Here is a 27,757-nt window from a genome sequence, read left to right on the forward strand (position 1 = left end):
TGTGAAATATAAATATGTATTAAATATTTCTGATGAAAATTTAGGGTTCAAATGAGATGTATAAAATGCACACCATATTTTGAAGACTTTGTAGGAATAAGAACCAAAAATATCTTCCAAATAATTTTATATTGATTTCATGCTTACATGGTAACATTTTGGATATATTTGGCTAACTAAAATATGTTTTTAATATTATTTTCAAGGTTTTAAAATGTATTTAATGTGTCTACTAAGAAATTTGAAATTATATATGTAACTTTTATTTATATCAGACTACTGCTGATATAAATGATTAAGTTTTCAGGTATACTCCAGATGTTTAATTTATCAAGAATTGCTTTGAAAAGTCACTATTATTCTATAATTTATAATAAGCCAAGAGAATTGAAAGTGCTGTAGACTCTCTAATACAAGAGAAGTCTTGCATAATAAGAATTTTACTGGAATGGTATATCTGAAGCCTATTGCTGAGTTTTGTTCTTGTGCATGTACCCTTTAAACAATGTATTAATGAACATAGATTAAAAAATTTAAAACTGAGAAACCAAGCATGTCTTTTTGAAAGAGGCAGAGAAGTGCTAATGTATCATCAAGGCTCTAGACATTCCAAATCAATGGTTCAACTATCAATAATTTCTTTGGACCTTTAGACATTAAAGAATTTGTGCATATTTAAACTTTCTAGAAAAATTTCATAAATCTGAAAACACATAAATCATCAAATATATATTGAGTTCCACTATATGAAGAGGATGTTTTAAAAAATACAGTATGGTTGAGAAAGTAAAAGTTAAACAAAATAATTTGTGAACAAATAAATTAAATATGATAGAAATTGCTTGAGAGATAGTGAGATAGCCCTGTATTTGACTTTTGGGAAACATATTAAGGTAAAGATTAAATTTAACAAAGTAACCCAAAAATACATTGGATTAAATGAAATCAAAGTTTACCCCTTTCTCAGGGAAAGTAACATTCTGGCCTGCCCAGGCAGGGAAGTGTTACTATTAAATATTATCATTTAGCACCATAGGCTAACTCTATATTTCCTCATTATTTCTTTCGGTGTTGATTTTATCTATGTGGTTAAATCTAGGTTGATGCAGTTTTCATTCACTGGTTCAAGGAAGAAGAAAAAATGAATCCAGGAGAAGCCTCTTAAGTAGGTCTTATGGACGGTGCACATGTTACTTCTGCTAATATACCATGTGTGAGAATTTAAGGATGTGGTTATATAAGCAACAAGGGAGTCTAGAAAATATTTTCCCAATAAAGTGATCATAGGCACAGCTAAAATTATTGTATCATGTAATATTGTGACATAGTGAAACCTAGTAGAAGTTGAGAAACCTGGTTACAATGAATCATTTAAGGAAATGGAACTGTGCTCTATGATATGGCCACAATTGACCAGTGATAGCAATATTATATAAGCATGGAGAGTTCTATTGAGTATAAGACATTGTCAGAGAAATGCCTATAACCCTAAAAATGGCCTACTTTTAATAGCATGTGTATGTTTGATAGTGTAGGTCGAGTTGCTACACAACACATTGTGGGGACACAGGCTCAGGTAGAATAGAATCTTTCAGCAAATGACCACTTCAATATTTACACAACACAAGGCATCCTAAAGAGCAGGGGGAGAGATTCAATCATGGCTGGTCCCCCAGGGAGGCCAACTGCTTGGGTCAGGGTTGGTGGATGACAGCTCCACACACCCCTTTTCGCATTGAGAGAGAGAGATCCAGTGTTCTGTGAGTGTGAAGTATTTATCTACTGTAGGGCAGAGGGCCACACCGGTGAGAAGTTCTGCTCTGACAAGTATTGGGATTTACTTGCTGATGTAAATGATTATGTTTATATCAGCATATACAAAGCAATTTCTCTTATGAACATAGATAAACATCCCCAATGAAATACTTGCAAATTAAATCCAACCGTACATCAAAAGAATCATACACCACTATCAAGTGGGTTTTATCACAAGTATGCAAGAGTGGTTCGATATAAGAATATCAATTTGTGCAATAAACTATATTAACAAAATGAAGGAAAAAAACTACATGATCATCTCATTTGATACAGAAACAGTATTTGACAAAGCCCAGCATCGTGTCTTGATAAAAACTCTTAGAAATATAAGAATAGAAGGAAACTGCCTCAGCATGTTGAAGGGTATTTATGAAAAACACAGTCAACATTCTATTCAATGTTGAAAGCCTGAATGCATTCCCTCTAAGATTTGAAACAACAAGGATTTCCGTTGTCATCAGTTATTCAATATTGTACTGGAAGTTCTATTCAGAGCAGACAGGAAAAATAAATAAATAAATAAAAGAATTCCAGACTGGAAAGGAAGAAGTAGAACTTTCACTATTTGCAGATGGCATGATACTATATATATAGTTGGTCCCTATAAATGTGCAACAAAGCTATTAGAGGTAATAGAGGAATTCAGCAAAGTGGCATTGTCAAATACATCAATACACAAAAATAAGTAGTGTTTCTATACACTAGCAATGAGAAATCTGAGAAGGAAATGGAAAAATGTATTTAAATAAAAAATAACAGAACCAAATACTTAGGAACAAATCTAACTAGAGTTGTAAAGGACTTGTACATAGAAAACTATAAAACATTGCTAAAAGAAATCAAAGATCTAAATAAATGGAAGGAAATTCCATACTCAGGGATTGGAAGACTAAATATCCTTAGATGTCAGTTCTACCAAAAATTATTTACAGATTCAACACAATCACAACCAAAATTCCAACAGTCTATTTTATAGAAATGAAAAACCCAATAATCAAATTTATTTGGAGGGGTAAGGAACCCTAAATAAACAAAAACATCTTGAAAGAGAAGAACAAAATTGGAGAACTCATGCTTCCTGACTTTTAAACATATTACAAAGCTAGTGGTCAATACAGCATGACGTTGGCACAAAGACAGACATACAGACCAATGGAATCAAATTGAGGGTTCAGAAATGGACCCTCACATCTGTGACCAATTGATTTTGACAATGTTGTCAAGTCCACTTAAATGGGAAAGAAAAGTGTCTTCAATAAATGCCGCTGGGAGAAATGGATTTCCACAAGCAAAAATGAACTCAAAATGTATCAAAGACCTAAATATAAGAACCAGGACTATGAAATTCAGAGAAGAAAAGGGAGGGAAGCATCTTCATGATCTTATTGTAGGCAATAGTTGCTTAAACTTTATACCAGAAGCACAAGCACAGAAAAGATAAATGGGACCTCCTCAAAATTAAAAACTTTCGTGCATCAAAGGACTTTATCACGGAAGTGTAAAGAGAGCCTACTCAATGGGAGCAAATATTTGGAAAACATATATCTGACAAGGGTTTAATATCTATACTATAAAATGAGATACCACATCTCAACAATGAAAAAACAAACAACCCATTGAGTAGCCATTTCTCCAAAGACCATATACAAATAGTAAAAAAGCACATGAAAAGATGCTCAGCATCATTAGCTATTAAGGAAATTCAAGTCAAAATCATAGTGAGATACAATTTCACACCCACTATTGCTAAAAAAATGATGTGTTTTAGAGGATGTGGAGAAATAGGAACAATAACTAATTGCTGGTGGCAATGTGAAATGGTGCAGCCAGTTTGGCTGTTCCTCAGAAACTTAAGTTTAGAATTACCATATGACCCTGCAATCCCTCTGCTAGATGTATAACCCCCCAAAATTGAAAGCAGGCACTCAAGCAGATATTTGCACACCAGTGTTCATAGTGGCATTATTCATAATTGCCAAAAGGTGGAAGTAACCCAAGTATCCATCAGCTGAAAAATGGACAATCAAACTGTGGTATAGACATAAAATGGAATATCATTCTGCATTAAAAATGAATGAAATTCTTGTTCATATAACAACATGGATGAACCTTGAAAACATTATGTTGAGTGAGATAAGCCACACACAGAAAGACAAATAGTATATGATCTCACTGATATGAGATAATTAGAATAAGCAGACTTGCAGAGTTAGAATCCAGACTATAGGTTACCAGGCTAGTTTGGGGGTAGGGAATGGGGAATTAATGCTTAATTTGTACAGAATTTCCATTTGGGTTGGTTGTAAGGTTTTATTAATGAATGGTGGTGATAGTAGTACAACATTGTGAGTGTAATTAAATAACACTGAATTATATTCGCTGATGTGGCTAAAAAAGGAAAGTTAAGGACATATATATATTATTAAAATAAAAATTAAAAGATAAAACATAGAATTGTATAAGACTGTGAACCTTATAGTAAATGGTTACTATAATTAATACAATTATTAAAATATTCTTTTATGAATTATAATGTTTGTACTGCACTATTGCAATATGTTAAAATAGGGTGGCATATGGGAAAGAATATACCCTAACATAAACTATGGGATACAGTTATTATTATTATAACAATATTCTTCCATCAATTGTAAGAAAGTTACCACACTAAGCAAAGTGCTAATAATAGGCAGGTGTATGGGAATGATGTTTTTTTACATTATCTTTCTGTATATCTACAATTTTTCTAATTTTTAAAAAGTAGACTGGATTAATTGAGGAGGAAGGTGTTGAGAGCTAGATGTCAATTAACAAACAGGCAATAGTGAAGATGTGAGGGACATTTGACTTTGAAAGTAAAATATAGAACTTTTGTATATCAAATGACATCATAAAATGAAGACATAAGCTGCAGGGTGAGTGAAGATATTTGCAATACTGACAAATCAACAAGAAAAAGGCAGAAACTGTCTTTTATTGTCCAGCTAGTCAATAAATATGTGCATCATCATTAGATATCAGTCAAATGAAAATTAAAACCAGAATATACCATGACATACCACCTGCATGTCTAATGTTATAAGGATTTATGTTATTGATCAGAGACGATGTGGAACAATTGAAACTCTTATAAGCTGCAGGTGATTGTGTAAATTACTGCAACCCACTTTGGAATATTATTTAACTTTGTAATGCTGTTTAACATTATTTACTAAAGTTGATCATATAAAAACTCTATAACCCAACAGTCTCATTTTTTAGTACTTTCCCCACTGAAATATATGTACATATACACCAAAAGACCTGCGTAAAGGAGTTCATAGAATATTCAGAACAATTCCTAAGTGGAAATTATTCAAATGGCCATAAATACTAGAATGAATAAATTTTGAAAAATTTCTATAATGGAATACCAAAAAATAAAAATGTGAACAAACTACAGCTATATGCCATAGCACAGATGAATCTCACAAATATACAATGGAAGGAAAGAAGCTGGACTCATAGGAACACATCCCAGACAGGTCCATTGAAAGAAAGTTCCAAACCATTCTATGGCAATAGATTTAGGGAGAGTGCTAATCTTTTGGGAAAAGATCTAGGACATTGATTGGGAAGAATCACAAGGGGAGTTTCTAAGGTATTTATATTGTGTTTCCTGACCTTGCAGGTAGTTTCCTGGGTTTGTATGTTTTATGATGATTCCCAGATATTTACTCTTAGGATATTACACTTCCATGAAAAATAAGAAATATGTATAACACAGAGTCTTGGTTCTTATTTTGCTCTCTCCTGTGTTATTCAAATTGAAAATGTTTTTTTTAAACTTTTATTCTTGATTATAACCTGAGAATTCATCCTTCAAATTTAGAATATGACTATAGGCTGCATGGGGTGAATATCTGTAAGTGAGAGATGCATGCTGACATCAAGGTCACAGTATAAGAGAATTATAAATGAACTAGATGGTGTTATGTGTAAATAGGAAAATGTACTACTTTAACTTTCAGGGAATCTGGAAAATGTGGCATCAGAGGAAATTTAAGGTATATAGGGTATTACTTACCACAGTCATATTTCCGTTTCCACTACAATAATTTTTTTGAAAATTATGAATTTATATCATTTCTTTGAAAAAAGAATATAATTGTAATGAAATAAGTAATGTTGGAATTCATGTACATATGTGAATATTTGATATAGACACAGGTTTTCACTGAGGATTTAAAATGTGATATTTGCAGGAATTTTAAGTGCAGTTAATAAAATCAAGATTTACTAGCAAGATTAAGTTTTTCTTTGTCTGTATAATATATTAAGCAGTGTTAGTATTCCTTTCTTATGGTTAAAAAAAATCTTCACAAAAGCTTGATAATGCATCTCAGCATAGTCAATCTAAAGTTGATGCTTAGGTAAAGTGTAGCTATGTATCTTCTAATGACTCAATTCATGGGAAAATAATCATTCTCTAAAGTTTCTTGACACAGTATCAATTCCATCTTGTTATGGGGAGGAAGAAGTCTATGCAAGACCCATAGCAGGAGAATAAAGGGACTCTTGACAATTTTTACCTCTGTAGAAAATGTCTATTTATTGTTTGACATTTTCTTGACAGTAGGTTATTAAGATATAACATGGAAACTTGGCATAGGATGCATGTGTTTCTTTGGCTAAATTATTTTTCATTGAACTTCACACTTTGTGTTAAACAGCTGGAGGCTGGAGGAAGGATAGGCAGCCTTAAAGAACACTGGCTTTGCTGTGACCTTTATTTTAGGCTCTATCCAATAACAAAGCAATGAATTATTGTGGGCAGTAGAGAAGAGTATTGGTTATTAAAAGAGATTCATTTATCCTGGTCCAAGAGAGGTTTTTATTCACTGAAAGGACCATTTATTAATCTTAACATTTAGCTTTAGCTGAGGAGTTGTTTTTTACCATAAATTTCAATTCCCAATAAAATATAAGGAGCTCCCTTTAATTTATTAACAATTCATTTAATTCTGAAAAGCATTTGGTCATGTACAGTAAGAAGTTCTATGGAGAATCAAATTACAGAACTTGGTCATATTTATTAAGATATAGTTTGAAGATACGTCCATAGGGTGAAGCAAAATAAATGGTGACAATAAATTTGCAAGAACCTCTCATTTTCCCACAGTTTTCTCTGTTCACAATATTTCTGGGATGCTCTTATAGCTTCCACTAGGGGTAGTAGTATTCAGCCGTTATGATCAACCATAGTCCACCTACATGTAAAATCCATGGAGCAGGAAATTAGATGCTTTTGTTCCCACCAAAGTTTCTTTCCAAACCTTTGCTATTGTTTTAATTTTCCAACTGTCATTTACTGTCATGACCCTAACTAAATACAGTATCAACATGCAGACATGATTTTAAACATTATTTGGGCTAATATAAAATTATACAAACTGAATTTTCCCTTGCTAAGGAAATTGAAGATCATATGTAACATATTTGGATTAAAATTACATTGGACAAAGCAAGATTTGTAGTAAGGTTTATCTGATTTCATAGCCGATGTTTATTCATTTCTTGAGGAAGAAAAACAAACCAAACTTCAACACATCTCTCTATGGCCAAAAGGACACAGGAGTTGTGTTTCTTTTTGTGACCAATGGCATCTCTCTGTAACATGGTTAATTTTAGGAGTGCCATGTAACCCAAGGAATGGATTAAACTAAGTACTTTGGTCACAGATATGAGAGTAAGTCCATACTTCATGTTTACGAATGGATTAATGAATAAAGTAATCATTCCAGGCATGTAGAAGAAATATTTAATCAGTACCTCACAAAGTATTTATTAATTGAAAGGTACTTTCTGTCTTTAAGCCTTGATTTTTTTTTTTTTATGAATCACGCTAAATCTGACATAATATTCAGCCTTCATTTAACAAATGATTGATGGATCCTGTGGTAATTAGGTTCAGGTGTCAACTTGGCCAGGTAATGGTGCCTAGTTTTGCTGCTGTGGACTTGAATTATTAGCATGTGAAATTCATCTACAGTTGGTTATATCTGCAGTCGGCTAAGGGAAGTGTCTTCTGCAATAAATGATGTTTAATTCAATTAGCTGGAAGCTTAAAAGAGAGAAATCAGAAGAGAACTCAATGCAGCCCAGCCTAAGCAGCCCAGCATACCTCATCTCAGCACTTGTAGCTCAGCCCAGACTCTTGGCGATGCAGAAAGAAATCACCCTGGGGAAAGCTGTTGGAATCCAGAAGCCAGGTGAGAAGGCCAGCAGACATCACCCTGTGCCTTCCCATGTAAGAGAGAACCTCAGATGACAGCTGCCTTTCTTCCAAAGAACTGTAAGTTTTTAACTAGATAAATCCCCTTTTATTAAAAGCCAATCTGTCTTTGGTGTGTTGCATTATGGCAGCTGTGGCAGACTAATATAAATCCTGATTAATTCCATGGGTTTATTAAAAAATCCATAATCCTGCCCTTGCAGTGATTACAGTTTATTGAACATGTGAACTCAACAAGAAATTATAGTATCACATAATTACATATATAGTAAAAGTCATACAAAAGGAAATGAAAATATGTGGTTCAGGCAACTAATGCAAGCCTGATGAATAAGAAAAGCACTTAACCATAGGAAAAATACATAAATGAATCAATTAAGAACAATGTTAGAAGATATAATCTTCATAAGAAAAGCAAAAAAATAGGGTACAGGAATGGTTGAAATTCAAATATTCAGCTCATCAAGAATATGTTGCCAGTGCAAAGACTTGAACGGGGGACAGGCGTTATCCAAGAAGTTATTTGGCTGAAGAACATTTCAAGTTAGATGGAACACCAACTCAAAGGCCTCTGGGTGGAGCATATCTTAGCAGAGTGGGCAGGAATGAGAACAGTAGCTGATGGACTCAGAGAACTCATGGAGGGCAGATCTTAGGCCATTCAAAGAATTTGGTTTCTGCCGTGAATCAAATGGAAGCTTATTACAAGGTATTGAGCAGAGGAATGATATGCTCTCTGGCAGTGTTTTTGAAAATGGGGTGGTGTGGGGTAAAGGCCCAAACAAGAAAGTCAGTTAGAAAGCTTTGCAGTCATTCAGGGGCAAGGAATGATGGTGACCCAGACTCTAGGGCAGCAGTGGAGGTAGTGAGAAGTGACTGTTTCTGGAAACATTCTATACGTAAGAAAGTGCTTTGTGATTTTACACATTGATGACCAGAAAAACCAACTTCCTCTTGTTGTTTATCTTCAAAATTTCAGCACATTCATCACTGGTGTCAACAAAATAACTTAAGCCCTTTGAATGTATTTCAATTAAGGGATAGTACAAGATTGGAATAGCATGAACTATGGTTGCAAGGAGCGGTTTGTGAGCCACTGCTGGGAACTTAAAGAAATAATTAAGATGTGAGGCACCCTGAAGAACATAGAAGTGCCACAGTAGCATATAACACAGAGAAGGGGTTGCTTTTGTATTCCTGTTCTCTAGTGAGATGCACTCAATATCTGTTGAATAAATAGCAGATTGAATGAGTGAATGAGTCATTCAGTCAGAGGAGATAGTAAACCAATGTGCTATTTGCCAGATAACTTTTTTTTTTAAACAACAGTGTATTTGCTCATGATTTGGCAAATTGGCAATTTGGGCTGGGCTGTCCTTCTGCTGGTCATGGGTGGGTGAACCCACGGGTCTGCAGTCAGCTGTTGGTCAGCTAGGGGCCTCTGCTTCCTGGGGACTTGGCTGTTGATGAGATGACAGTGGCAATGGACAGGCTAGTCTGGGCCTGTTCACATGATGGCTGGGTTCCAAGAACAAAAGAGAGCAAACCCCTAGGCACAAGCATTTTTCAAGTCTATTTTTTTTTCTACAGTTGAGGTGAAATTCACACAGCATAAAATTTACCATTTTAAAGTGAGGAATTCAGTGGCATCTAGTACACCCACAGTTCTGGGAAACCACGACCACTAAGCAGTTTCAAAACGATTTCATCATCCCCCAGATGAATACCCATTCAACAGTTTCTCTTTCCTTTAGTTTCCTAGCAACTACAAATCTACCAATATTTAAATGTAAGTATTGCAAAATATTTATTTAACACAATTTTATTTTATTCAATTATAACATTTATTTTTCACTGTTTCCATCCATTTATTAGAAACGTAATTTATAAAGATTATTTGTTTTTAAACTCTGTATAACTTATTTACTTAAAGGACAAAACACATCATTTGGTTATGTCTATCTTAACATAAGGCTGTGGTGATCATGACTTTTAAGGTACAAAAGATGTCAGAACATTCCTTAGCTAGGTTTTGCATGAGCGGTTTATCACTACTTATTCATAGCAACTCTGTGGGCCTGGTAGTAGTAGAATATTTAAATAGGAAGTGCAAACCATACAAGTTTTATGATGGGTTTAAAATTTTTACCGATCAGTTGTTGTCTGATTTTTAAAATTAGAAACCCTCGACTTATTGTAATTTTTATTTTATGAATTCATATATCTATTTTTTCAAATATTTTTGAATGTTTAAAATTGCATAGTAGTGATTTTTCTAGTTAAATAATTTGAAATGGAACAACAACTTTTTTTCCCCTTTTTCTTTTTGTATTTGGCATTCTAAATAAACTAAAATAAAATAGTCCATTATTTTTACACTAAATATTATTAACAATTAAAACAGGGAAGCTGTGAATTTTTAGCACGGTGAAAGTGCTGAAAAATGCAAAGGAGCCTCTGTGTCAATCTTGATATGATGGACAAGCAACACTTTCCAGTATGAGAAAAACATTTACGTTGTGCAAATGTGCAATTTCAAGGCTATACCACATTTTCTACATTTCAACTGTGTCCCACGTAATGATACAACCAAAGGAAGCTATTCGTTTGTTTAATTGCAGAGATACAGGAGGATTAGCGACTCAAATACGCTTATATTATATTCAGAAATTTTATTTGGATGTTTAATAAATGTTCATTTATATTTGCATAAACTTTTACTTATTAGAGACTAAGATATTATATTTGGCAATGAGATTTTTGCTCCTTTTAAGAACAAATATGAAGTTTTAATAGCACAAGGAATTCCTTTTGTAAAAATAATGAGTTACAGTATTTTCAAATGTATCAGCAAAGATCTAACTGAGAAAACAAAACCAATATTAATTATTTCTGGAATTTCTTTAGAAGTTTTTGATACTTTGAAACAAAACATAAGTTGTTCCAACAACTTGAACTCAACCAAGATGTAAGAAAATTGTTGGTTTGGTGGTAGTGTTTCAAAAGGTTCTTGAAGTTGTAGAAAACAGAAACAAAATGAGTTGTGGTAATACATGCAACAAGCTATAAATAAGTAATTCTATTTTTCACATTTCCATCTACAAAATTTTGCTTTCTTTTTCTTAGCTAGAGCATACTTTATGTCTTGGTGCATTTTATACTGATTTTGAGTAGTTTTTCTGGTGAATTTATACTTTAAAAAGCACATGTGCTTTACTACTGTTTTTTCCAGACCTATTAATCAATAAAATTCAAAGCAAAGACAGAGCTATTGGTCATCTAAACAAGAAGATAAATTTAAAAACTGAAATAATGTCATGTGTCTGAAAGAATTATACTTCAGAATATCTATCCTCTTACAAATCCATTCAGATACGTGTACACCAAGACATTTGAAACACTAACAATCAGTCCTTCTGTGAAGACTGCTTGTAGGGCTTATTTTCTTCTCAGAATCAATTTATGTTCTTCAGGACAAAAACTGAGCAGCAATGAACCCTCGAGAAAGGAAAATAGGCATTTTGTGACCCAAGCTGCATTTCAATAAGCCTAAACTATAAGTGACAGATGAGGAATCTAAGCTGCTCACTATAATTCTACAAATGAGGTGTGTGAGAGGCTTTCATTCAAATGAATCTTACTTCACACAGGATTATGCTTGTTCCTGATTGTCTTCTCTGACTTTCATTAAAGGACCTGCAAAGTTTAAAACTTCTCAACATAGTTTTTCACACTCAATCTTTATGTGTTTACATATATATATATATATATGATATATGAATTTCACCAGGAAGACATCTTGAAAGAGTATTTAAACTGAAAAGAATGTTCATAACATGAATTAAACAAGAGTTCTGTTTGATTTCTTTGAGAGAAGTGCATTTACATTTTCAAATGTGATCATTTATTTAAGTGCCATAGTTTGTGTTAGACATTGCAGGAAAGATCTTGCTTATTTTCCAAGGTGGGAGCATTCCCTACAAGTGAAGAGAATCATAAATGAGTTTGAGGTTTTATTTTTATTATGCAATGAATCTTTTAATTTTTTGATAAATGTTATAATTATTAGAAACATGCTTTTGATGATATCCTAAGGGCTTATAATAAGGTAAGTGAAAATCAGCATTTAGAAAATCTAGGTAAATCCTGTCATCATGTTGATTAAAGCATTTTGAATGGAATATCCATGATTAGATTACTCATTGTGGCTTCTTTTATTGCTATTATTTTCAAAAATTTGTATAATTCTTTGTAAATAGCATACATGTGTATAAGCTACTTTTACAACAGCAAAATGTGTCTAATGTCTGGGTATTTAAATTTCAAAGAAAAGAATGAGAATTCCTAAGAGAAAACTGAAACCTGGAGGACTTAGTATTAAGAGAAAATTGTCTTCTGTTGTGGCAAATTAACAGAGTTTGTTGTTTCATGTTTGCATAATGAAATAATTACTTACTCTTGCATAGCTATTTGTATGTGAATGAACTCTACATACCTTTTTAAAAATTCAATTTATATAACAGAAAAATAAATGACACTGAGATTGCCATGACTTACCTTGGTGACTTTTACAAGCTCAAAGTTTTAGTCCTGTGATTTATATTTAATAATTTAACACATTAATAATATTTTGGATGTGGATTGTTGAACATAAGCATAGAGATTATTTAAATGAATATTTAATTTTTATTCACCTTGCTGGAAGACAGAACATGTGTTTAATTGCCTGATATGAAAAATGAAAGAAGATATAGTAAAAATGTTGAGGTAAAAAGAAATTTTAAATAAAAGAGATAGGCATATCTTACTTTTGGGCTAAAAATAAATATAAATTGACATAGAATTTGATTTCATATACTGCAAATTATAACACAATTTCAACTTTGTCTAGAAGACTAAGACTAACTAGAAGAAAGTAGGTGTATATGAGATACCTATTTAAAATGTACATTTTAAATTGAACCTAATTTTTAAAATTCTGAATCTCTTAAATGAGATCGTGGGTATTTTTTATAGTGACTCTAGCACCATGCGCAGAATAGATACCTGACAGATAAGAAGTCTCTTGTACTTCTCTTCAGAGCCAAGAAAAACACTATAGAGAAAACTGTCATTAAGTCAGGATGTTTGTGATGTTATGTTCATATGTCAACTTGGCCAGGTTATGATGTCCAGTTGTTTGGTCAAGCAAGCATTGACCTTATTATTATTGTGAGGACAATTAGTGGGTTTAACTCATCAGTAAGTTGATTGTGTCTATGGCTGATTACATCTACAATCAACCAAGGAAATTGGCTTCATCACTGAGAGACATCTCATTCAATCAGTTGAAGGCTTTACAGGAGAACTGATGATCTCAGTAGTCAGAATAGAGAATTCATATGTGCTTTAGCCAGTCAATTTCTCCTAGGGAACTCTTCATAGAGTTATTAGCTTTTGGCCTGCCCTATGGAATTTGGAATTGCCCATTCCCATAGTTCCATGAGAAAACTCCTATAAGGTTCTCATAACATATCTTATTGGTTCTCTTTTCCTAGAGAACCCTGGCTAAAACAACTTTAGTACTGGGAATGGTTCTTCAGAAATAGAATATTAAGCACCAAACTACTAAACTGGTTCTGGGATTTTGGAATTGGTTCTCTAACCTGATTATTCAGATTCAGGGGCTCTAAAGACTCTATTTCCAACAGTCAAGTTGGCACTGATGGTCCATGGTGTGAGTTAGCAATAGAGATAAGCAAGATGTCACCACTGAATGTGGTTATTTACATGCTTACAAAATGCACGGCTCTGGATGAATGTTTTCAACACCTTAACAGAGTTTTGTTGAGTTAAAAAGTACAGTAATGGTTACCACTTGTTCTTAAGTACACTGGACACTGTAAAACAAAGGGATGAGCTCAAGGCTTCAAATTCCCAACTTCAGTGCTGCATGAAAGACTTGACAATTTCTATGTGTGCCCTGAAAGAAAATCTTATTTTGAGAAGCCATGCTGTGAAATTTCTAAAAACAAGACTCAGAGTCTCATTGTACAAATGGCAGAATTACAACTTATAGTAAATTCACAACCTTTCATGGTGTCTGATGTTAAAGTGAGGGCGTTGATTAGAAAGAAATATGATTCTGAAAATTGGAATGGGGATATAAGGATTGAAAAGATAGCAATGTGGACATTGAAACCCTAGATTCTGCTGTTTTTTACAAAATAAACCTGAGGAATTAGCCTGCACCCACCTCTAGTCTACCCTGAGGAATCTGCCATACAATCTCCTTCTGAAAAGATTAACCCTTCTGTGCCTGATAAACCTGTAACTACCGCCCCTGAGTTACTAGCCCCACTCCTCCGTTTGAAGACATTAATCCCATTTCAATAGATGAAATTGCAGTGGAATGCCTTGAGGCAGTTGGTTTGCAAGACACTTCTATTTCTTCTAATGACCACCCCCCCCACATACACACTTACATACACACACACACACACACACACACACACACGTCTCTTTTCTTCCAGACCTATAACTAGACTGAAGCCTAAAAGAAGCCTGAAAAGGTAATGTACAAAGTGTGACCCCTGAAGGCGTGCTACTCTCCAAAGAACTGCATGTTTTTTTCAATTTATATAGGCAGAAATCAGGGAAATATGTGTGGCAATCTATATTAAGGATGTGGGTTAATGGTAGAAGGAGCATAAAGTTGCTTCAGGCTAAATTTATCGATATGCACCCACTAAGCAGAGATTCTGGATTCAGTGTTGTAACTCAAGGGTTAGAAAGGCATTAACAGTTTGTTCAGATAATTGTCTGAAGTATAGACCAAAAGGGGGTCTACATCGCTGGAGGTCAAAATGCCAGAACTGCCCTACAATGCATATGATGAGATCCAACGGCTTAGAGAAATTGAAAGTTTGGAGAGGATTTATGGTGGAAGAACTGCTCACCCACCCCAGGAATGTCCAAAGGGTACGACTTTCAACAAGACTCTGAGGAATAAATTTGCAAGACTAACTTCATAACTTCGTACTTCCTTCATAAGAGCTATGTGGTTGCTACAGGTCAGATATGACTGTGGGAGCTGCTGTCATTGCATTTGGATCCTTAAACACAATGGGGTGAACAGATCCTAGGTTGACAGAAGCCAGGTGGCAGCACTTCATTGTCAATGACAAGGTGGTTGTGGCTACTATAATGGACAGCAGAGTCAAAGCAGTATTTAAAATAGTCTGACTTACAGAGACCTATGGCACTGGCTAGTTGATCGTGGTGTATATAGAAGTAAAATATATGAGCATTCTACTAAATTCTTACTTTATCTGTATGAGTAAATTTCTAGGTCAAGTGAACAGAAGTCTAACTTCAATTATGAAAGCAGAGAGTCATGGCCCCTTAATTAATTCCTAGACTTGAGACAGTTTATAGACTGAGAACCCTTTGAATGAAGGGAAGGCTGGATCCCCATGGGGAAAGGCTCTACTGCACTGCCAAAATTTTATACTGTTAATTTTCCTCCCAGCCTTCCTCAAAGAGACCCACAGCCTTTTACCAGGGTAACTGTGCATTCAGGGAAAAAGAAATGATCAAATATTTTGTAGATTATTAGACACCAGCTTTGATGTGACATTGATTCCAGAAGAGCCAAAACATCACTGTGGTCCACCAGAGTAAGGGTTTACGGAGGTCATGTGATCAGTGGAATTTTAGTTCAAGTCAATCTCATAGGAGGTCCAGCGCATTCCTGGACTCATTGTCTGGTTATTTCCCAAGATCCAGAGTGCACAATTGCAGTAGACACACTCAGTAACTGGCAGAATCCCCACATTGGTTCCCTGACTTGTGAAGTGAGGGCTATCGGTAGGGAAATTCAAGTGGAAGTCACCAGAACTGCTCTTATCTAGCAAAATAATAAATCAAAAGTTATATTGGATTCCTGGAGAGAGGGATTGTAGAGATTAGTACCACCACCAAGTATTTGAATGTTGTAGGGGTGGTGAGTCCCCCCCCATATCCCCATTTACCTCTCCTATTTGGCCTGTGCAGAGAACAGATGGATCTTAGAAGATGACATAGATTATTGTCTTCTTAACCAAGTGTGACTCCAATTGCAGCTACTGTTCCAGTGCTTGAGCAAATCAGCACATGCCCTGTACCTCGTGTATAGCTTTCGTCTAGAAAATGCTTTTTTTCCCTCAATACTGTTAAGAAATACCAACAGAAACAGTTTATTTTTAGCTGATAAGGGCAGCAATATGCCTTCACTGTCCTACTTCATGAGTATATCAACCCTCTAGCCTTATGTTCTAAACTAGTCAATAGGGACTGTAATTGTCTGTCCTTCCCACAAGACATCTCACTGGTCAATTATATTGATGATATCATGTGATTGGATCTAATGAGCAAGAAGTTGCAACTACTCTGGACTTATTGATAAGACATTTGTGCGTCAGAGGGTGGGACACAAATACAAGAAAAATGATAAGTTCTTCTACTTCAGTGAATTTTCTAGATGTCCAATGGTGTAAGGCATGTTGAGATATCCCTTCTGAGACACCTGAGTTGCCTATCATGAATTGAGTTTCATTGGACTCACCAAGACATAAAGTTGGGCATGCACAGTAGTATTCAATCATGCAATGAAAGTGGTATATTTGAGTGTTATGGTTTGGAGGCTTGTGTACTCCAGAAAAGCATGTTGTTAAATTTATTCCAATCCTGTAGGTGTAGACCTATTGTAAGTGGGAATTTTTGATTGGGTCATTTCAATTCAGATGTGCTTTTGAAAACTAAAATTCTTTAACTATGGTTTAAAATGTGTCCTGTATTATAGGAGATTTCTTCAGGTGTTTCTTTGTACTATCATTCGCTGTGTTTAAAGTCAATGGAAAACTGCAGCAACCCAATCCAGGCAGGACTACCAATGGCCCTGAAGTTTCAGAAATAAAGGCTTGGCTCATCCTACTAGTTGAAGAACCATGTTCAGCTGAGGTGTTTGCTGAGTGTAAAGGGAATATAGAATGGGTAGTAGAAGAAATTAGATTATAAATACAACTATGACCATATGACCAGTTACAGAAATAAGGACTATAATGGTAGGGAAAATTCTTCCTTTTTTGATGATGTTTCTGTATATACATATAACAAATATTTTTGTTTTCTGCCCTCCTATCCCCTTATGATATAACATAAATTTTATTAATTTCCTGTCATAATATTTAGTTATAGGATATCAAGTGAATATTACACAGGGACTTGCACCCTATTCTGAGGAAAGTTAGTGCATTTCTGGTTGTACACAGGACAGTTGAGTAGTGTTAGGTGAAAAGAATGTTGCTGTTTTTGTAGTTGTTTTATTGAGAAATATAACATATATACAAAGAAAGCAATAATTTTCAAAGTATATTTTAACAAGTAGTCACAGAATAGATTTCAAAGTTTGGTATGGGTTACCATTCTACAATTTCAGGTTTTTCCTCCTAGCTGCTCCAAAATACTGGAAGCTAAAAGAAATATTATGGTGACTCAGCAGTCATACTCATTTGTTAAATCCTGTCTTCTGTGCCATAATTCTCCTTCTCCTTTGATCCAACTCGTAATCTATAGGGGTTCTTGGGCTATACCCATTCTAACTTTTTACATGGAAAAGGGATGCCAACAACATAGGATAGGGGGATGGAATTAGTTGATATTCTTGGAGAGGCAGTCTCCTTTGGGTTTCAGGACTTATTTTGCCTAGGAACTCTCTGGAAGTTATAGGTTTCAGGAAAGAACACTTAGTACATGAAACTTTTGAAGAGTCTCAGTTAAAGCCCTAAGTGTTCTTTAGGGTTACCAGGAATGATGTTAATTGTGGTATGGAAAACCATGGTTATTAACAATATCTAGCTGAAGCTTGCATGAGAGTAGCCTCAAGAATAGCCTCTTGATTCCCTTTGGACTCTCTTAGCTACTGATAACTTACTTTGTTACATTTCTTTCCCCTTTTTTAGTATGGAATGCATTATCAATCCTATGGTGCCAGGTCTACGCTCAACCCCGGGACTCATGTACCCCATTGTCAGGGAGACTTTCACCCCTGAATGTCATGTCTTATATATAGGGGAGGGTAATTAGTAATTTTCTTTGCTGAGTTGGGCTCTGAGAAAGAAAGAGGCCACATTTGAGCAACCAAAGAGGTTTCCTGGAAGCAAGTCTAGGCATTCTTATAAGTAGTCTTAGCTTCTCTGTAACAGAAATATGTTTCACAAGGTCAAGCTTTAAAATCAAGGGCTTGGTCTATTTTCTTGGGAGTCCCTAAAGTTTGAAAGAGTACCAGGGTTTTCCCAGATGGGAAAATTTAATATTTCTGTATTTTTTCTCAAGTCCCACTAGAGACTCTATCAATACTTCTTTTTTGGCATGGGCAGGCTCTGAAACTCTTCAACACAGCAGGTGAGAATTCTTCCAGTGAGCCACTATTGCCCACCCTCTACCAATACTTTTTAAATGATCAGCTCATAGTCTGTGATGTCACTAGGTATTACATTAAGCTATATAGAATCACAAGGTCTTGATCCCATGCTGGACTCCATGTGTTTGGGTTGTTAATGAGCTATTCAGGCAGCTTGATTTAGACTTTGTGTTACAGAAAATTTAGGTTCTAGACACAATAAACCTCTCTGCCTTTGGTCTCATACAGTAAGTGAAACTCTAGAGTATATACACTACATCTTTTTGCCCTTTGTCCTGATTTACCTTAGACCCAACCAGATTGGCTTTGTTTTTTTAACTGTAATCGAAACCTGATGTTTTTTTTGGTTACTTTAACTGTTATTTTATGTAGTAATGCTGACTCTCAGAGCTTCAGAACTCCAGCTCTGAGTCTTAGGTGTCACAGAAGTACTCCAAGTTCCAGGGAAATACCAGCTTATACACATACAACTCTGTGTCTCAGAATCTAGAAATACACTTTTACAACTCGGACTAAGTATGGATGCTATAAAAGCTTACAATTTAGGTTCAAATTTTCTTATTAGTATTTTCTGAAAGAGACCATAGCATACTTATTCTTTTGTTTCTGGCTTTTGCACAACACATTGCCCCCAAGGTTCATTCAGTTCGTAGCATGCCGCATATATACCTTCCTTTTTTCTAGCCTCATCATATTCTGTCATATATGTCTATATCTATACCTATCTGTCTATCTATCCATCTATTTATCTGTATCTATTTACCTATCTATTCTTTCTATCTATACATCAGGTTAAATATGGTAGAGGCTTGGTATTTACTGCGAAGATACTTCCTTGATTTAAATCATCAGTAAGTTGATTGCATCTATTGCTGATTATACCTACAATCAACTGAGGATATTGCCTTCAACAATGAGGAAAGTTTGATCTAATCACTTCAAGGCCTTGAAAGGAGAAATGATGATTTCATTAGTCAAACGGCATCATTTCCATCTCTTCTTCAGCCAGCCTGCTTCTCCTGGGAAAATCATTAAAAATCTTCATCAGTGTCCCCAGTTTGCAGCCTGACCCATGGAATTTGGACTTGCTCATTCCCAAAGTCATGTGAGATAATTTCTATTAAAAAAATCTCACAAGATTTATATATATAAGTGTATATATTTTAAAATGTACACACATGCACGCACACGCACACACGCATACACGGTTGGTTCTGTTTCCCTTGAGAACCCTGACCAATACATAATATATTGGGACCCATTTGTAGACATTCAGAATGTTGCTATATGCAGCTCCCTTTGAAAATTGTAGAAATGAATATTTTAGTACCAATATGGAAAAATGGGTGAAATTAATGTTGGAATAGAATGTAATCCACATTCATATATGCTGGATATTTTTCCATCTTCCTTAAAGCAAATCAGCATGTAAAGAACAAAACATGTGTGCATGTGTGTGTGTGTGAATATTTATCTTTGTCTTAACTATATTCTATTAACTGAGTGAGTTATAATGATGTACTTTTGCAAATTAAAATTGTTTAATATGGCTATGTTCTATAGCAAATACCAAGAACTTTCCAGTGTACTTATGGTAGTTAATGTGGCAGGCAGTGGTGAGAGTTGACCCCTGAACATCTAGTCTTAAGAATTCACAAATCAAGCTGCAGCATTTCCCTTAATGTCCATTTTCATTCAATTTATCCTTTAACTTTTTTTTCCTTTATGTTCTTTTTCCTCTCTGGTCTCTTTAGCTTTAAAGCTCCAAATTGTAGATGAGGACATAATCAAGATTAAAGAACACTGCTGCCATTTCCAACACTTCCTTTCTCTGTCTGACCCAAACCTTACCACTCCAATCTTGTCCTGCCCCAATTTGCAACATCTATTCTTTTTTTATGTATGACTAAATTTAAATTGCTCAAATTTTGAAGACACACACTATATAAAGAAAGAAAAGTCTGCCCTTCTACAATGGACTGCAATTTGAAAGAAGAGAGGAACACTCAATATAAAGCCTTTTCTTTTTTTGGTGTGTGGAAATGGGGATAAATTCTTTCATTATTGAGCTGAAATTATCCCGGTAGCCTCATCCACAATTTTCTCTGATTGGGGAAATTTGTTTCTATCTCATTTAGCTCGGCCCCAGGCAAATTTAGTTTCAGGAACTGAAATTTGAGAATATTGGATAGTTTTAGGTACTAAACTCTAAAGTTGACTGTCTTATGAATGGACAGTGTATTTAATTAAGGTGAATAGAACTGTGCTCATAAAAAGGGTAGTAAATAGCTATCTTTACATAGCTTGATTAACTCATTAATGCAACCAAGTTTTTTCTTGAAAATGCATGATATATTATCCTTCAGTTTAAGAGTAAAAGCTTGAATTTTTTTGAAGAAAAAAGAAGTGCACATAACTCTAAGGAAGAAAATATAAAGAAAAACTGCACATAATGCATGCATAGTCATATGCATTAATTCAGTGGTGGAGAATCTTTTTCCTGGTCTCCTCCTTGTCTGAAACTCCCCTGAAGCTTTCACAGCAATATGTCATGTCACATTTGCATTAGCTCTTTAAGGCACTAACTACTTAGAGATTTTTTTACTTGGTATTTATACACAAGTGCAGGAGACTAGTTCTCACTTTCAGAAACTTAATGAAAAAACAGGAAATATTAGTGGTTTGTTCGATTTTGTTCTTAAATTAAAGAACAAAGTCTGGTGCCATGATGAGAGGCTGTGTTGAGTTTTACAATCAGGTCACTGGGTGATATTTTTATTTAAACAAATATGCAAACTATTAGTTAGTGAGCCAGGAGCTTCTGAGTTCTGATTCCAGAGCTGTCATTAGTTTCCTATGCTGTAATGGATATGTCATCTGAGCCCTGCCTGCCTCCAGCTTCTTATCAGTAATTTCAGAATAAGCCTATACTACTTTCTGACCTCAGAAGGGTAAAATAACAAGTAATTTAATGTAAGAAACATACATTTAAAGTGTTTGGGAAAATTGCCTAGCCTTTTCTACATACTAGAAAAATATGCTATGTATATTCATCATTAAAAAAATAGTCTCTTGTTCTTATCACAAAATAAAAGACTTGAATTTGGGATAAAAAAAAGAAATAAAACATTTTCTTTCTTTGAGAATTCTTTGGCTTCCAGCACAAAGAGTTATGACTGCAACCTAACTCCCACACTGTTAAATGATTCCTGATATTTGTGAGCTTTCATTCCATAAAATAAATTGCTGCTATCATTCTCAAATGATGTGTATGTATGTGAATTGAAGAATGATTGTTATATTAGCTAAAAATCTGTTTAAATGTAAAGCAAAGTAAATAATTTTAACAAAGTTACAAGTAGGAAAGACACCAGAAGACAACACTTCAAACCACGAATTGCATAAGGGGCCTCAAAATTCATTAGGTGATACCACTTTCTCTTCTTAAGTGGTACTGGTCCTTTAGAAACGTAACTTATCCAATATCTTCTATAATAACTCCTCTTAGGTATTGTGAGAATTCAAGCCTTTTCTCCTGCGGCTTTCACTCCTTTATAGCTTAGGGCCAAATTGAATTAATTCTTCCCACACAAAGAAAATATCAAATTTCAAAGTATACAAGTTTAGTGTTTATATATATCATATAAAACACACTTTGAGTTAAAAAAAATACTTGCTGTGTTTAAATAATACCTTGTTTTAATCAGAGACTTAACCCTTTAAGTGTCATCCTTAAACCTTTAGATCTATATTTTGTAAAGAAATATTTTAATTTTTTTACTCGATAGGACTCATGTTACTATAGATGAACTAAATGTCTCTTCAACTTGAAATTGGTCTATTAATTACAGTGAACCAAGACTTGAAAGTTCCTCTATATATAAGGGAGAATAAATGTGACATATTGATTGAGATTGGCAAGGTTTAAAAGATTTTATGAATTTTCTGTGGATGCATAAATTCTTTATTTTTATGAGATGGTATTAATGTATATGAAATAAACATTTTTAAGCATTTATACTTCTAAACAACATAAAGTCTGAATTAATGGCAATGAACCCATTGAAGTAAGAGACCATGGTTTATTCATTCTTTTTAGCTGTAGCATCAGCTATTTTATGGTATTATTAAGTGTGTATAATACCTTTGTTGAATGAATGAATTATTCATTTTGGATTATGTATACCTGTTAATACTGGAAACTTTAAACTACGTATGAATTCAATATGGGTTCCATAAAATAGAAGAAGACCCACATAGATAATTCAAAAGCCTAAAATATATTTAAAAATTAATATTCAGGAAAAATGTCAACCTCCACAGAAATTAGACTTCGTCCAGAGTGAAAGGTAGCTGATGTTTAATAGCACAAAGCAAAACTGCCCAACATAGAAGGTCAGAAATCTTTAAATCCTTACTTGTACTTTGTCACCTACTTGTTGTATGACCTCAGGCAAGACAGGTAACTACATTTTACTCAATTGTGGGATAATACTCCTACTTTAGGTGCTTCAAAGGTGTGTATTCAGTAAATTATGACTGGCTCTCTGGAGACTACAGAATATATTATAAATTCTGGGCATATTCTCCCATACACTATTTTCCATTTGATTACGATGCAGCAAAACTCTAGCCATGTTAGAAAAGAGTATGAAAAATAACTCTTAAGGAGACTTTTGGAGAATCTTGTAAGCAGAATTTTGATGCACAGTTAAGAAGATTTTGTTTGGCCTGGAATTCAGAACTATTATTTCTAAGTGGCAGAGACAAGCCATGGGACTTCTAATAATGGTTAAGTAATCCAGTTTCAATATTGTATTTTGTAGTAAAGAACTGATATATGTAGAATGAATTTGAAATATATTTATCAATAGTATTCATACATTGTCTTACTGGTTAGGATTGGACTTTATTGTGATTTGCAGACAAATCATAGTGTCTTAAATAAAATAACAGTATTTCTCTCCAATGACTCCATGGAAGTCATCATGCAAGGGTTGGTATGGATTTCCAAAGCATCACATCCTTTCTTTTATCTTATTGTTTGCCCATTCTCGACATGCGGTTTCCACATCCTAATCTAAAATGGTTTCTCCAGCACCAAGCCGCATCTTCTATTTCTAGATAGCAAGAAAAAGAAAGGGATAAAGGACGTTTATCATCTTAGTTTAAAGAAATTTTACAGAAGCTTCCATATGATTTTATTTATATCCCATTGACCAGAACTTAGTCACATGACTATATTTACCTGCAAGGGGAGCTGGGAAATACATTCTTTATTCTAAGTGCAATGTGCTCAAATAAAAATTCTAGTATTCTGAAAGGTTACATTAGATATTGTGGTACAACTAACATCCCTGTGGTATAGCTCTAATTAACAGGCTCTTACTGATTGTTAAAATATTGCTATATCTCAAAATGTAGAGTCACTGAATACATACAAAAAGAGGAAAATCACAGATAGAGATTCTTTTGAACAGTGCTAAGTATTTGCCAATTTTTTAAATTAAAATATTAATTAAAAAATCATAAACTAGTTTGTTTATTCTTACTTAATTTCTTACCCAAAGTGTTATATATGTAAGGAGATGAAGACACAGATCTAGGACAGAAAATTACTGAAAATAGAACCCTAATTTATGTTCATTTAAGTGTTAAAATTAGTTAGTTTACTTGGATGATGTATTATGTTCTTGAGGAAAAATAGATGTGTTATTCTTGCTTCAGGAAACTAACTGTATTAGGTTCCATGGGTCTACATAGCACTTTGGGCTTTAGCAGTTTGTCTTAGAAATACTTTGTTTTTTGTCTTAAATGAAATAACTAATGAGAGACACTTGATGGCTCAATAAAAATTTCATTATCTCCACTGGGAAAAGAATACAATGCCTTTTTAAAGTTAGGTGAATCCAGGGCATGAAGAAAAGTTTTGTTTCTGAGCTGCTACTATGTGCTACACATACTGGGCACCATTTCACATATATTATTTGTTCATGACTGCACACTACTAAGTAGTGTAATATCATTTCCAGCAGAATCCTTGGAAGTGCAGCAAATTTTAATTACCTCGTTAAAATCTGGGTGCCACATTAAGTCACAAACCCAGCAATAAAAGCTAGGCGCATTATATCCCCAAGTGAGTGTTCCTTCTAGTACTAGTATACATTCATAAAAAGGCCCAGTAATGTCATCTTTGAATCTTAAGACACCTCATAGGCATCAATATATATCATCTATATTTTGCAAATCAAAATATAATATTTTGTATGTTCATTGTTATATTTAACCATGTGTAATTAATGATCACAAGTGGTTTGAGAGTAATCCATTTTTTTGACCAAAAGTTATAATTTTTTCAGTGTTTACTTTGGTCTGATTCAGAGTGGTTCTCTAAAGGAGAAATAAGAAGAGGTCTTAAACATTTATTAAAACATCCATAGTCAATCATATCCTAACCAATGATATATGTGATAGTTACATTCGTGTGTCAACTTGGGTGGGTTATGGTGCTCAGTTGTTAGGTTATTCAAGCACTGGCCTGATTGTTACTGTGAAGGTATTTCATAGATTTAAATCCTTAAATTTATGCCTGATTATATCTATAATCAACGAAGGTGATTACCTTCAGCAGTGACATAAGTTTTATCTAAGCAGTTGAAGGCCTTTTAGGGAAAACTGATGATTTCTTTCTCTACCATAGCCCCCTGGCTTTTCCAGGAGAACCCATCGAAACTTTCACCAGAGTTCCCAACTAGCGTCCTGCCCTGCAGAATTCGGATTTGTCCATCCCCATGGTTACGTAAGCCAATTCCTATAATAAATCTCACAGTATTTGCATAATATTAACATATGAAAAAATATGTATCCAGTTGGCTCTGTTTCTCTGGAGAACTTTGACTAATACAAAATATAAATGTTTACATTTAAAATTATTAAATGTTTATATTCAGCTTTGGAGAATTGTCCTTCAAAGCAGATCCTTTCATGCAATTGATGGGAAGGTAAATTGATACTGACTTTTAGGAGAGAAAATAAGCAGTGTAGCAAGAGGGTTCACAATTCCCTTACTGTTGGAATTAACTTATTCTTTAAATTAATTCTTTTCTAGGAATTTATTACATGATAAATAATTGGAGTTTATAAAATAGATTTAGATGCAAGGATGTTCTTTGCAGCAGTATTTAAATAAGATCCAAGTTAAATATCCAGCGAAAGTTGAATAATCGTCTAAATTATAGCATAGCCATATTGTGGGATATTATATTATTAAATTTATGTTTTCATATATTTGATAACATGAAAAAATTCCTCACAGAAAATCGGAAAGCAAACCTCGGACTTATAATGTGATTACTCTCTTTATAATGCCGACTAATCATTAGGGTTTTATACCAGGAGAAGGAATTTCCAGATTAGTTTTACTTTCACCAACCCTAGGCATATCTTGATGTATCAAATTGTAAAAGACCCTTAAAATCACACTAGTGATTTCTTCACCTGAAAATGATTTGTGTACTGCAGTATATTGTTCTGCATATACATAACTATAACAAGAATTGTTGTCAAGTTTATAATTTTGGTTTCTAGTCTTTTGCAATTGATACCTGTTTAGATTATCTTGCCCAAATAATTTCATCTTTCCCTGTGTGTCGGTTTCCGCATTAGAAGACAAAGACGTCAAAGATAAACTACCTCCCAGGGATGTTTTTTGAGCATTACTTAATGTTTGTAAAGCCTCCACAGAGAGCAGGGATGAATAATGAAACAGAATCTCAAAGTAGTATTATCATGCTCGACTTTCTCATTAGTCTCTGAGAGGCTCCATGCCAACTGTTAGCATTTCAGCTGCCAGAATGAGGGGTTTCTATTTTTAATTTTGCCTAGAAAAATGAGTGTTTCTTGAACATCTGGGGTTTACCTCGGCATAATTCCAACAATGCTTCTATGGGATCAGGTATGTGAAGTGCGATGGTCAGGAGCATAGAGGAGTTCGTGTCTAATTTTAGGCCTGCTGTTTCAATTTATAATTTAGCTTACATTTTAAACCCATTAGGAAAAACAGTATCCAAGTGACTCATCTGAGATTTATTTGAAGTTTTTCTATGAGAAAATTTTGTTTTAAATTAAATTACATTAAACTATGTCTATAGAGAGTGGGCAGACATTGGGATAGGTTTTTGGATAACCCCTTTCAACTTATTTTTCTAAAGATAGTGTCATGGCCAGGTAATGCAAAAGATTTATGAAAATTGAAAAAAATTCATTTATTTATTCATTAAAATAGATTGAGAGGATGCTTATTGTGTGCCAGGTAGCGCTGGGGATACAGCAGTACACAAAGCTGCTGAATATTACCCCCCTGAAGTGTACATTCTTTTAGTACTTCTAAAATTCAGTATGACTTGACAATATTTTTAAATAGTCCCTGTTCCTGTCACATTGTCTGTCACTAGTACGTACTCAATGCAAATCTAATGAAAGAAAATATGAGTGAGAGACTCAAGTATACCAAGGGTTGTTTAGACTTAATCTTTCTGGTCAAGATTAAAAAACTTATTTAAATCTTTTAAATATTAACTAATTAATTAATTAATTAATTAAAATTTAATTTTATAAATTAAATATATAAAATATTGACACTGGACCATTATCAACAATCAGAATTAAAAACATCTTTACTCAAATTTAGGAAGAATTTTCTTTTGAGACTTAGGAGCCACCCACAAAAGAATGCATGCTAAGCACTGAAATATAGATTGATGAGCATAGTTGTGTTTTTCTCTGAATTTGGAAATTAATTTTCATGATTGGTGGCTAAGGGACCTGAGAGTGAATAAAATAGAATCAAGTCCTACATTGGTTCAAAGGATACAGACAATTGTTAAAATGAAGTGGTGTCTGTGAGTCAAAATGCTTTTCAGTGCAACCTGTAAGGAATTATACCTGGGTTTTCAGGTAAGCTAAAGCCCAGCACACTGATGTTCAGTAGAACTTTCAAAAAGTGACAGAGATGCTCTGCCTCTGTACTGTCCAGTATGCCCCAAACCACCTCTGACTGTTGAGCATTTGAAATTCAGGTAGCACAGATGAAAAACTGAACTTTTATTTTTCCTTAATTTATGTAAATAATTTAAATATCCACATGTGTCTAGTGGCTAAAAAAAAATTAGTAACACTAAAGGAAGTATTTTGCTAAAATTTTCCTGTGGCATTTGGAGCACTTG

General features: G+C 34.1%; 1 pseudogene; it reads right to left on the bottom strand.

Moving 5' to 3' along the window:
• Nucleotides 1-26,515, bottom strand: part of LOC143649117 (serine/threonine-protein phosphatase 6 regulatory subunit 3 pseudogene) — a 37,891-nt pseudogene extending 11,376 nt beyond the window's left edge.
• Between the last annotated feature and the right edge of the window lie 1,242 nt (nt 26,516-27,757).

Source organism: Tamandua tetradactyla, chromosome 11 (genome assembly GCF_023851605.1).
Source record: "Tamandua tetradactyla isolate mTamTet1 chromosome 11, mTamTet1.pri, whole genome shotgun sequence".
NCBI lineage: Eukaryota > Metazoa > Chordata > Mammalia > Pilosa > Myrmecophagidae > Tamandua > Tamandua tetradactyla.